This window comes from Neofelis nebulosa, chromosome 16, assembly GCF_028018385.1.
Source record: "Neofelis nebulosa isolate mNeoNeb1 chromosome 16, mNeoNeb1.pri, whole genome shotgun sequence".
Classification (NCBI taxonomy): Eukaryota; Metazoa; Chordata; class Mammalia; order Carnivora; family Felidae; genus Neofelis; species Neofelis nebulosa.
In genome coordinates, this window is record NC_080797.1 from 41,430,112 (window position 1) to 41,442,492 (window position 12,381).

Consider the following 12,381-nt stretch of genomic DNA (forward strand, 5'->3'; position numbering starts at 1 on the left):
TCTTCTTTGGAGAAGTGTCTATTCATGTCTTCTGCCCATTTCTTTACTGCATTATTTGTTTTTTGGGTGTTGGGTTTGATAAGTTCTTTCTTGATTTTGGATACTAACCCTTTATCTGATATGTCATTTGCAAATATCTTCTCCCATTCTGTTGGTTGCCTTTTAGTTTTGCTGATTGTTTCCTTTGCTGTGCAAAAGTTTTTTACCCTGACGAGGTCCCAATAGTTCATTTTTGCTTTTGTTTCCCTTGCCTCTGGAGATGTGTTGAGTAAGAAGTTGCTGTTGCCAAGGTCAAAGAGGTTTCTGCCTGCTGTCTCCTTGAGGATTTTGATGTTTTCCTGTCTTACATTTAGGTCTTTTATCCATTTAGAGTTTATTTTTGTGTATGGTGTAAGAAAGTGGTCCAGGTTCATTCTTCTGCATGTTGCTGTCCACTTTTCCCAGCATCACTTGCTGAAGAGACTGTCTTTATTCCATTGGATATTCTTTCTTGCTTTGTCAAAGATTAGTTGGCCATACGTTTGTGGGTCCATTTCTGGGTTCTCTATTCTGTTCCATTGATCTGAGTGTCTGTTCTTGTGCCAGGGGCTTTACTAAGTGTAATGTGGACGAATTTGAAGATATGGTGGCTGAAAAGCGACTCATCCCAGATGACTGTGGGGTCAAATACATCCCTAATCATGGCCCCTTGGACAAATGGCGGTCTCTGCATTCATGAGAACCTCGTCACTGCCTCTCCCTATTCATGCCCACCAAGAAATCCTGCTTCCTGTCAAAAAAACAAAAAAAACCCCACAAAGAACAAAAAAACCAAAAACAAAACCCTCCGAAACAAACAAACAAACAAACAAACAAAATCAGAGTCGAGAAGTCCTGAAGGGGGAGCTCTCATGCACATCCCACTCATGGCAGCCTGTGTGAGCAGCAGAAGGAAGATAAGATTATTTTGACAGAGAGGACATTTTTCACATAGGAATTTCAAATCCTGCTTTTAGAAAAAGAAGGAAGACCCTTCCTGCCCCAGTAACAATGCACTGACCACCACTGGTAGCCAATCAGAAAACCTCCTCTACCTCAAATGTTTGTCCTTCTCCAATGAACTTTTATTCAGAACAATCAATTTCCTCCTAAAACCTATTAAAAGCTGGCCTTCCATTGGCCTCTTCAGACTTGCCTGTGGGTTCTCCATAGTTTGCTTGTCCCAAATTGCAATTCCTGTGTTATTCCTGAATAAACTCATTTTGCTAGTAAAAGAACTGGCTAATTTAAGGTTGACATGTTTTACCGGCAATGATATAGCTAATAAAATGAATCCCAATTCACAGCACGGTGGGGACCTCCCACATCAAGATGTTTTTCATTTTTCTCTTAGTTAAATTCCACGACATTAGAGAGAGTGTCTTTTTTTTTTTTTTAGTGTTTATTTTTGAGACAGACAGAGCATGAGTAGGGGAGGGGAAGAGAGAGAGGGAGTCACAGAATCCGAAGCAGGCTCCAGGCTCCGAGCTGTCAGCACAGAGCCTGATGTGGGGCTTGAACTCACAAACTTGGAGATCGTGATCTGAGCCAAAGTCAGATGCTTAACCGACTGAGCCACCCAGGCGCCCCATGTGTCTTATTTTTTGATTGCCATTGATCCCTATTATTCTAGCACAGTTCCTGGAACATAGAAAGTGCTCGATCAATAAAATTTGTAGAGTTACATAATGGAATAAAGAGGATGGGGCTGTGAGAAGGGAGAAGTTGACTTGGAGACCTTCTTAGGAGCAAGACTATACTGTCCAGCTCATATGGATAGGGAAGGAAAATCTCTCTTTTCTTGACCTTTCTCCCATCATTTGGAAGCTCAGGATTGTTGTTGTTGGTGTCATTGGTGGTGGTCGGAGGAGGAAGTGGACTGCTGAGAAGTGTTTTCTCACTTTCATCTCCAGAGTGGAGCCAGATGTCACTGGTGACATCTAAGGGCACAGAAGGTTGTGTAGGGACCTTCTCACTCTAGACATGGTTGCAAGAGGCCCTCGCAATCCACAGGTCCCCAAGCAGTGCATCAGCAGGCTTTAGGTCATCACATGATTTGAGTAATTTCAGTTCCAGTAGAGTAGCTTTAGGATTTCCAGAGGATTGCGTGAACTATTTCTCGAAGGAATGAGTATTTTTATTTTTTGTCTTTCCTTTTCTGCCCTTAGTTAACTAAGCACTTTACTTGTTTCCAAGCAGTTATGGCAAAAGGACTCATATAAGGCTGCAGCTCAGCTATTTGAGAGCCATCTGGGTTTCCAAGTGCCTTTAAAAAAAATGTTGTGTTACTGGAAATTGATGGACCAACTATTGTGTTCTTTCATTTGCTGGACATGTGCACCCAGGTGGAACAGTGTTTTTCTTTGAGATAATTGTCCACCTATTCCTTTGTTTTCCATTTATTCTAAGTTGCCAGCAGTTAGAGTGGAACAAGCTTTTCAAGAGACATAATCTGTCAATAGTGTCTTTGAAGGGAAAGAAAACAATATTTTATCATGGGTTTATAATGTCAAGGCATTTTACATGTAACGCAGTCAGCTGACTCTTCCAGCTCTTTTAAGATCTAGATACAATTGATTCAAAATGCTATTCCATGAAGTATGGAACATCCAAAGCCCTCCCCCAAACTTATGAAAATTTCCTGAAGGCTTAAGTTCTCATAGTCTGCTCTGGCTCTGAGCTCATTTTTCTGCTGAAAGTAAGTGTTGGTTGGATCATTCTTGTTGACTGTTAAGCACCATACCAACCTGGATGTGAGACAGTTCCCTCCACAGACTCCTCCCCACCCTCCAGTTACAAAGGGCCTTTCTGGGGCAAGAAAGGCAGAAGACTTTACTGAAGGTTGAGGAGAGAAGGAGTTATATCACATCAATGTCAGTCATTTCAAATTTACTATTAAAATTCCCTATTTTTTATCTCTGTTGGCCACTACTATGAGGTTGCTGGCTAAGCCAGGCCACTCTGCACTTAGATTCCTGCCAGCTCAAGATTCTTATCTCCAGGTAAGACTCCATTTATTTAAATGGTTTTAAACTTGCTGTTCTCCCTCATTTAATTACACACATGTTATCCCATTTAGCACATGACAACTGCATGAAATATGTACCATTAGTCTATTCTTGTAGATGATATCTTGAAACTCAGGTAAATAATTTAACTGAGGTCACATGGCTCATTGTTGAGAAATTGGATTTCAGAATGAGGTTTATCTCACTCCAAAGTCCATGCTTTTCTGTTTTTCTCTCTGTATTTATAAATGTGATTGCTTTTAAAAGCAACCACAAGAATTCTAAGACCCTACAGCATTTTATCATAAGGAACCCCTATCTTTAAAGTCACTGTTTGAACAACACTACTTTTTTTTTTGTGTGTGAGCTCATTTACCCTTTCATGCACTCATTCAACACAGTTCCTGAGTGCCTCTACCGAGTGATAAGTTTTGTGTTGGATGTTAGATGGACCAAACAGTCCAGAAATGGGACTGTGGAGAAAGGGCTCATGAGTTGGAGAAGATAATGTAAAGTTGGCTTCTTTTGGTCAGCAAAAGATCAACTCATCCTGCACCCTGCCTCTACACAAGACAGTGCATAATCAGAACAAGACCAATGGGAGAGGATCTCAGTTCTTTAGGATTTTTAGTCATGCATTATCAGAAGACGGTATAGTGGGCCAGTGGAGAGGATAATTCAGGGTATAATATGAAAGCTATGGTTGGAAGGGGACCCACCTTTTTTGGTCAACCTAAGAAAGAGGAACCCTTAACACTAAGTCCCATCCCCATCCTCTCACTGTGCACCATGACTCTACCTGTTGGACATTGCCGACAGGGTTCTCTGAATAATGTGATGCTTTATGCACCAGTGCGTAAGCCCTATAGCACAGTGGAAGTAAAAGCTGGATAAACTGTTGGGTACCTGGGCCTTGGAAGGCTTAAAGAAAGTTGAAAGTAGAGTCCTCCAGACAACTATAGGGTAGGAAAGAGGGAGGCTGATAAGAAGTGAGATTGTTTTGCCCGAGAAAAGTAGTGGTGTAACATGATTGACTGGATTCTAGTCCCTTCTTCATCCATTTCTTCAAGATCTTGGGTCAGCTGCTTTGTCCCTCTAAGCTTCAGTTTTATTTTCAAACCAAGAGTCTCTTGAACCCTTCCAGAGCTGACATTTTCTAATTTTCCCACAAGCTTTGGAGACAGGGTTCCTTGCTCACCATTGACTGGGAGCACTTGGCACTCTATTGTTCTCTGGACACATTTGTCTTGCTCTCTGGTTGGCTCTTACTTATGCTCTCTTTTCCTTGCTGTCACTGGGTTGGATGTCTTATCTCTCTGCTGGAATTGCTTTCCATCTATTCCCCCCTTCGGTTCTTCCTTCTTTGTCCTCTGATTGACAAATGATGGAGAAACAGGCCCATGGTGGGAATTGGAGCAGCCTGTGGCTGAAGGGGGCTCTGCTCAAATCACCGCAAAAAATTTTAAACTGTGTGCCTGTGGCAGTATTGATTCTGATTTTATTTTCTCCTTTTGGTTAGGAATCTTAAATGAACTGTGGGTAGTCACGATTACCACAGGCTCACCCCTATTAAGCCCCCAAACACACTCTCTTGAAATTTCTGCTCAATCAATACCACCTAGTTTCAATGAGAAGAGAAAGGTTACAAATTTTATATATAAAAGTGGGTATTGAAAAATTCCTTTGGTTGGCTCCAGGTCAGCATCCAATTCACAGAACTTTATGAGAGTAATTCTTTCAGAGAGAGATTTTTCAGCCCATGGAAGTGACTCTCATGAGATATGGGGGCCAGCTGGGATGTCAGCATAAAACTCTTCTTTGTATAAAAAGCTGATGGAAGTGGGAAGAATCAGCCAGGCCTGTCTGTGTCTGGCTGGGTTTGGAGAGAGGAAGAAGCTGATAGCTGTGTGGTCCCATGGACACTTAGATGGGAACTGCCAGATGCCTGGAGGAAATCTGCTTTTTGTTCCCTCGTCTGTTTTCTTTAACAACCAGAAGGAAATAAGACTTTACTAAGTACCTCCTAGCTTAATGGTCATACAGGCTCCATTTCATTTCATTCATCCAGTAACTATTGAGTATCCACTATAAGTCAGGTGAGGGACGTCTGGTGATGTTTCATCTGTGACAGGAAGCTTAATCCTAAGGACAACCCTATACCTTAGGTATTATCATCTCAAAGACTCAGACTGCTCTTTTGTTGCAAAGCTTGTAAGAACTTTGCTTCCGGAGTAAGATGTGTTAGTTTGGGTCCTTCAAGAAGCAGATGCCAAGTAAGAGGTTCATTGGGGGAAATGAGAAGGGAGCCAGAGAAGGCTGGGAGAGCCATCTGACTGCTGCCGGTCTGGCCTCTATGAAGGAGAGAGGGAAGGATGGGAGGGAGGGGAGGAGAAAGACTGTAACAGTTCTCAAAGCCAGGTTGATGGGGAATCTTGAGAGTCACTCATGAGAGGAATGCCCATCTCCCAGGAATAAGCCTGTCTTTAGTACCCCTGCCATGCTCAGTCATTGACAAAGAGCAGCCCATGACATGCGTCGCCTTGTATGAAAGCACTGATAAATTCTAGAGTACAGCACTGGGGTTGCTGGCCAACCTCACTCCTAGCAACAGGGGATCTAAGAGGTACTGCCATAGTCCAACCCCCTGCTTTGGAACTCACTATCTGGGTGACTGTGGCCAAGTTAAGTAATCTCTCTAAGCCTCATCTTTCCTCTTCTCTAAAATAAGAGAATTCACATCTTATGGGATTATATGTATGGAGGACTAAATGAGATGATGCATATAAAAAAGCATTTTGCACAGTGCTGGGCACAGAGTAAACTCTTGAATGTTAAATAATCATTAGCTTTTATTATAGTAAGCTTTTTTTTTTTCTTCTCCAAGTAAGTGTTCTTTAAAAATAAACACACACAAAAAAAGTCAGAGTGGAAGATTCTACTTGAAAGGGGATGGGAAGCCAGTCTGCTGGGCCTCCTCCCATATTTGTACTGTAGTCTTTGGGGCATCTGTGAGGAGCCTTGGGATTGAAGAAACATCAGGTGGAATCACATCATATAGATATTTTGTGTGTGTCAATGCATTTTTTATTTTTTATGTTGAGGAATTAAAAAGTGTTTTTATGATTAATATGCAGTTAATATTGACCTTTTAAGGGTGTACAGTCCTATGAGGTTTTATTGGGAGGGGGAAGAGAGAGAGAGCAAGTGAGTGAGTGAGAGAGAGAGAGAGAGAGAGTGGGGGAGGGAGCAGGGGGAGAGAGAGAGAGAAGCAGGCTCCACACTCAGCACTGAGCCTGATGCAGGGCTTGATCCCATGACCCTGGGATCATGACCTGAACCTGATCAAGAGTTAGATGCTCAACCAACTGAACCACCCAGGTGCCCCAGTCCTGTGAGTTTTAATATGGGTACAGATTTGTAGAACCACTACTATGATAGTAATATATAGATCAGTTTTATATTTATCAGTATCATCACAACCTCCCCCACTCTGAATCCCTGGCAACCACTGATTTGTTGTCCATCACTACGCTTTTGTCTTTCTGAGAATGTCAAATAAATAGAATCAAGTAGCATTTGATCTTTTGGGACTGGCTTGTTTCATTCAACAATAATGCCTTTGCACTTCATCCAAGTCATTGTGTGTATCAAAGGTTGCTTCTCCTTTTTTTTTTTTTTTTTTTTGCTGAGTAATATTTCAATGTGTGGGTGCACCATAGTCTGTTTATTCATTGTGTTTGGTTGTTTCCAGTTAGAACAATGCCTGGCATGTGGTTGGGGGTCACAAGCAGGACTAAACCGTAACTCTGGCTGTAGCTGAATGCATACCGAGGACTGTGGGGCTGTAGCGTGTAGCACTTAACTTTCTCTCTCAGATGCTTCTAGTTCATATTCTTAAGCCACTCATCAACAGTGTGCACTTTTATCCATCCCAGCTGACATTTTTTTCAAGCATTTTAGTGACTCTGACCTCATTCTTTATTTAGCAACTTCATCACTTCAGTCCCATGCTGTTAAAAACGTACCCTCACTAATATCAACAATCATTAGGTTTATTTGAATAATGAAGACACAAATACTATTTAAAACTGCAACTGACATCTAAGGAAAGTGGAGCTGTTTAAATTGAAGTCCTTCCATATTTTAAAAAAAACGTTTATTTTTGAGAAAGAGACAGAGAGAGAGAGAGAGAGAGAGTGCAAGCAAAGAGGGACAGAGAGAGAGGGAGACACAGAATCTGAAGCAGGCTCCAGGCTTCAAGCTGTCAGCACAGAGCCCGACATGGGGTTTGAACCCATGAACTGTGACATCATGACCTGAGCTGAAGCAAGACACTTAACTGGCTGAGCTGCCCAGGAGCCCGAGAAGGTCTTCCCTCTTACTGAACTCCCAAGGGGTTTGGTCTGGCTATTCAAAGTCAGTCTGGAGCAGAGGTTGTTGTTAGGAGCTATGGAGAGTCAAAGACTCTACCTGATGGGATGAGAAGAATTTGGGGGTTCCAGTGGAAATTCTAGAGGTTGAGGACCAGAAGGAATAAAGGAAGGCTGAGCAAGAGAGAAGAACCCATGTTGTGCACTAGGCTTGGGACCACATAGGATGAAGTAGCCAATGAAAAATTCCCAGAGGTGAAATTTCACTACTTCTCCTGTTTACTCTGTGATACAGAACACACTTTACTACAGTGTTGGAGATATAAACCATCAATTAACCACCCCTCCTGCCCTCTGGGTTCTAACTGGTTGAGAACAGATATCAGGAGCCAGATGTAGTAAGCATGCTCTCCTAAGGACAAGGCTGTCTGGAGTCCTATTTGAAATTGTTCATATAGACTCCGTTGCTGCCCCTTCTCTTCTTGGACTTCTTAGTAACATCGAACACACACCCACATGGCTTCTGAGAATAATCTTACCCTGGAAAATAGAAGAGCTGGCTCTCATTTCTATGTCAACAGGAAGTAGGGCGGAAAGAGTGGATGTTGGACGGACACAAGATTAATACGCTGGTTTAATCTGGTAACAGCAGGAGTTTGGAACCAGAGAGGTGCAGTTCCCCTCCTTGCTCCCCACTTATTTTCCACCACCAAGAACCGGTGTCATGTTGAGGAGTGCTTTACATTCCCGTAGGATGTGGAATGAGGGATATAATGGACTGAATTGTACCCTCCCCCCGAATTCCTATGTTGAGGTCCTAACCCCCAGTCCTTTAGAACATATATTTGGAGACACAGTAATTAGGTTAGATAAACCCATAAGAGTGGTACCCTAATCCAACAGGACTGATGTCCTTATAAGAAGAGGAAGAAATACCAGGGACGATGTACACAGAGAAAAGGCCATGTGCAAGAAGGTGACCATCCACAAGTCAACAAGAGAGGCCTCTGGAGAAAACAACCTGCTGGCACCTTGATCTTGGACTTCCAGGCTCCAGAACTGTAAGGAATCAATTTCTACTGTTTACGCCATTCAGTCTGTGGAATTTTTTTTAATGGCAGCCCTAGCAAACTAATACAAGGAATTAGACCATCTTGCCTAGATCTCAAGAGCCAGGGAGCTCTCAGCTGACACCTGAAATAATTTTGGTAAACAATGATGTATCCATCCCATTTATATAGTGCATGACAAAGGAGAGGCAGCAGAGGTGAAGGGGGCGAGGCACCAAGATAAAGAACCAGGAGGCCCGGCTACTCTCTAGGCTTGGACACTCACCAGTGTTTGACCTCAGATAGCAGTTACTCTGAGCCCCATTTCCCTCCAGCAGTGGCATGAGGCTAGTAAACCTTGCCATGACTGCTTTATGGAGCTTTGTGGCTTCAGGGAGAGTACACGAAAGCTTGTTATTCCTTGGGAAGAATGACAACTTTTACCCAGGCTCTAGTGGAATCACTTGGAGGTTTGACCAGGAGTAGTGAGAAGCAAATGACTGTCACTGTAAGGATAACCAACTTGAGAAGTACCTCTGTTATTTCTTATGGAATGAAAACATCCCCTGAATGAAGGATAAAAGCAGAATCCTTTTTGCTGCTAAAGTATGTGAGGACAACCCTCTGAGTTGTCACTAGTAAAGAAGACTCCTGTGTTTTGGCTGTTTTCATAAATTATTATGGCTTCTGTTGGTAAAACCTTTTTCAAACAGCAATATGGAAAAACATATCAAGACCCTTAAAAATCTTCGTATTCCTTGACATAGGAATTCCATTTCTAACAACTTATTCTTTTTAAAAAAGTCTTTAATGTTTTTTTTTAAATTTATTTTTAAGAGAGAGAGTGAGAAAGAGAGAGAATGAGCAGGGAAGGGGCAGAGAGAGAGAGAAGGAGACACAGAATCCCAAGCAGGCTCTGAGCTGTCAGCACAGAACCCAACATGGGGCTTGAACTCACAACCCCAAGATTAAGAGTTGCACGCTTTACTGAGTGAGTCAGTCAGGTGCCCCATTTTAATTTTAATTTAATTTAATTTTATATCTTGTTTAAAACATTTTTTTTATTTTATTTTATATTTTATTAAAAACATTTTTTAATGTTTTATTTATTCTTGAGAGAGGGAGAGAGACAGACTGTGAGTGGAGGAGGGGAGAGAGAGAGGGAGATACAGAATCAGAAGCAGGCTCCAGGCTCTGAGCTGTCAGCACAGAGCCCAACACAGGGCTCAAACCCACGAACGTGAAATCATGACCTGAGCTGAAGTTGACACTTAACCGACTGAACCACTCAGGCGCACCTCTAATAACTTATTCTATGGAAAAAAATGTGAAATGCAGAAAGCTGTATACTTAAGATGAGATGTTACTTGCAACTTTATTTACTCTGGTGTAAATTAGGAAATATTTTAGATACCTAACACTGGGTGAATGGCTCAGAAGTTGTGGTATATTCATATGGTAGAAGATTATGTTGTCATTAAAAGTATGTATACAAAAGTATATATAGTGAAAGGAAAGAGGCAGAATATAAATGAAATTGGAAGGAAATACAACAAAATAATAGCAGTGGCTGGTGCTAGAATTATGTATTTTTATGTTCTGCTTTCTGCTTTGTTTTGTTAAATTACCCAGAATGACCATGTATATCTTTTATAATCAGATAAAAAGAAGCAAAGATCAAAGAGGAAGATAAGAATGATAATGTATAAATAATTTCCCTTCCCTGTGACACGGAGACCATTCTGCCTACCTGTATACCTCACAGGAAGTATTGTGAAATTCAAATGAAATAATGGGCAGCAACATTTATTCTCTTCCCACATATCTTCCTCAGCCCATAAGAGGATAAACAGAACACTGTTGCCTAGCTAGCAGGGAAGAGCTGAAAAGAAACCCTCTACTCATTCATTATTCACCTCTTTCCAAGGGGTGAGCAGTGTTAACCTGACTAATGAAGCAGGTGAAGCCACTGACATTCCTTAGCCTAGTTTATCAATTGGGTCAAGTTCACGTTTCCTTCTGCCATCTTGGACTAATTGGGAGATTCTCAGCCCTGGTGGCACATTAAAAATCACATGGAGGAGCTTTTAAAAACTATTGACACTAGGCCCCACCTCCAGCGATTCAAACTCCACTGGTCTTGGGTGAGGTTTGGGTAGCAATGTTTCCAAAGCTCCTAGGTGATTCTAACATGCAGTCGTGGCCAAGAACCACTGGATTGATGGAATCAGGCTCTTTGACAGTCCAGCCTCTAGAGGGTACACAGACCAGGTAGGACCTGCCTCTTGCTCAGCCTGCAGGTCTTGGCTCTTTCGGTTCCAGCTTCTCAGCCTGTGAATGGTGGAAGAAGATCATGTCAGGTCTTTACCAGAGACCGATTGTCTTCCATTTGTGAGGCAGGGAGAAGAAGGCTTCATGTAGGGCTCCATTCAAGCTATGTTCTCCAGCCTAGTTTCATCATTAATGAGGTTTATTTGACTGTGAACCCCATTTGACTCCTGGTATCTGTTCTCAATCAGAGCCAAGAGGGGAGGAAAGGGAGGTACTTGGCAGTTTATATCTCCAACACTGTAATAAAGTCTGACTACTGTATCACTGAGAAAATAGGGAAATTAATGAAAAACTTTGCAAGGGAAACAAAAGAAGCATTCACCAGGCTGGAGCATACAAACCTGCTAGGCCAAGGAGGTAAAAGAGGAAGGATATTTCAGAGAGAAAGCATGAGGGAGATGTGAAAATCCTTTCAGGGTCCTGGATCAGCAGTGAGTCTTGTGATTGGAGCACAGAGTAAACATTTGGGGAATGTCACACAAGAATAGAAATATATTTTTGGAGTCTTGAGTGCCATGCTAATGAATCTAAATTCTGTCAAGAAGAAACTTTATAGCCATTAGAAAATCTTATGCAAGAGTCACGTCTGTATTCACAAAGTCACAGGCAGTGGCGAAGGGGGACATGGATGCCTGGGTTTTATGTGGGTTTAAAACCGGGTTGCTGTGTGTTGCCAGGCAGTCCTGGGGTTGGTATTTTTCATGTATAGTGTCTCACTTTTGCCTACCTGAAAATTCACTTTCATCTCTCACCCTCCGTCTTCCTGTTCTTTCTGCAGAAGTTTGAGAAGTAGATGAGCCATCACAAGCAGGGTGCCTTGCAAGCCTGACTCCAGGCAAATCTTTCAAGTGGGCCATTCTGGTGACACCTTCAGGCTCCTCCAGGCTTTTCACACCTGGTGGGCTCCTTCTCTCTCTTCAGATGGACAATGTACTATCACTCTCTATCAGCACCTTCTTTTTGTATGCATCCACCTGTATGTAAATTAAATTAACTGAGTTCATACTGATTTCTCTGACTTTGAAGTAGAATTACATGGATCATTCTAGCCACTTCCTTGCTTATCTGTAACCACTCACTCCAACAGTGAGAAACCCAGCCCCCACCATCTGCTATCTGTTCTCTTAATTGTTCAGTTCCAGTATTCATGTATAATGGCTTCAAGTTAGCTCACAGTTACATGGGAAACAACTTTATCAGCTGTCGTATACTGCTAATGTACAATTCCTTTTGTCTTTAGTTCTGCAGACAGTATTCATTTCCAGTGATTTAGTTCAACATCCTGTTCTCCCATTGCTTTCAGTGAGATTAATTCATATGTTTGTACAACAATACAACAAATCCATTCTGGGATCTCCCAACCTCCAAAATGAATTTTTAGAAATTTGATATATTAAGATTTATTCTGTGTTGTAAAGCTCTGTGGGTTTTGACAAATGTATAGTGTCATGTATCCACCATTAGAATACCATGAAATAGTTTCATTGCCCTAAAAAAAAAATCCCTTCCTCTTCCTGAACCTGTGATCTGTTTACCAACTTTTGCTTATATGACGTTCTAGGATGTCATATTAATGGAATTGCATAGTATGTAGTATTTTTAGAC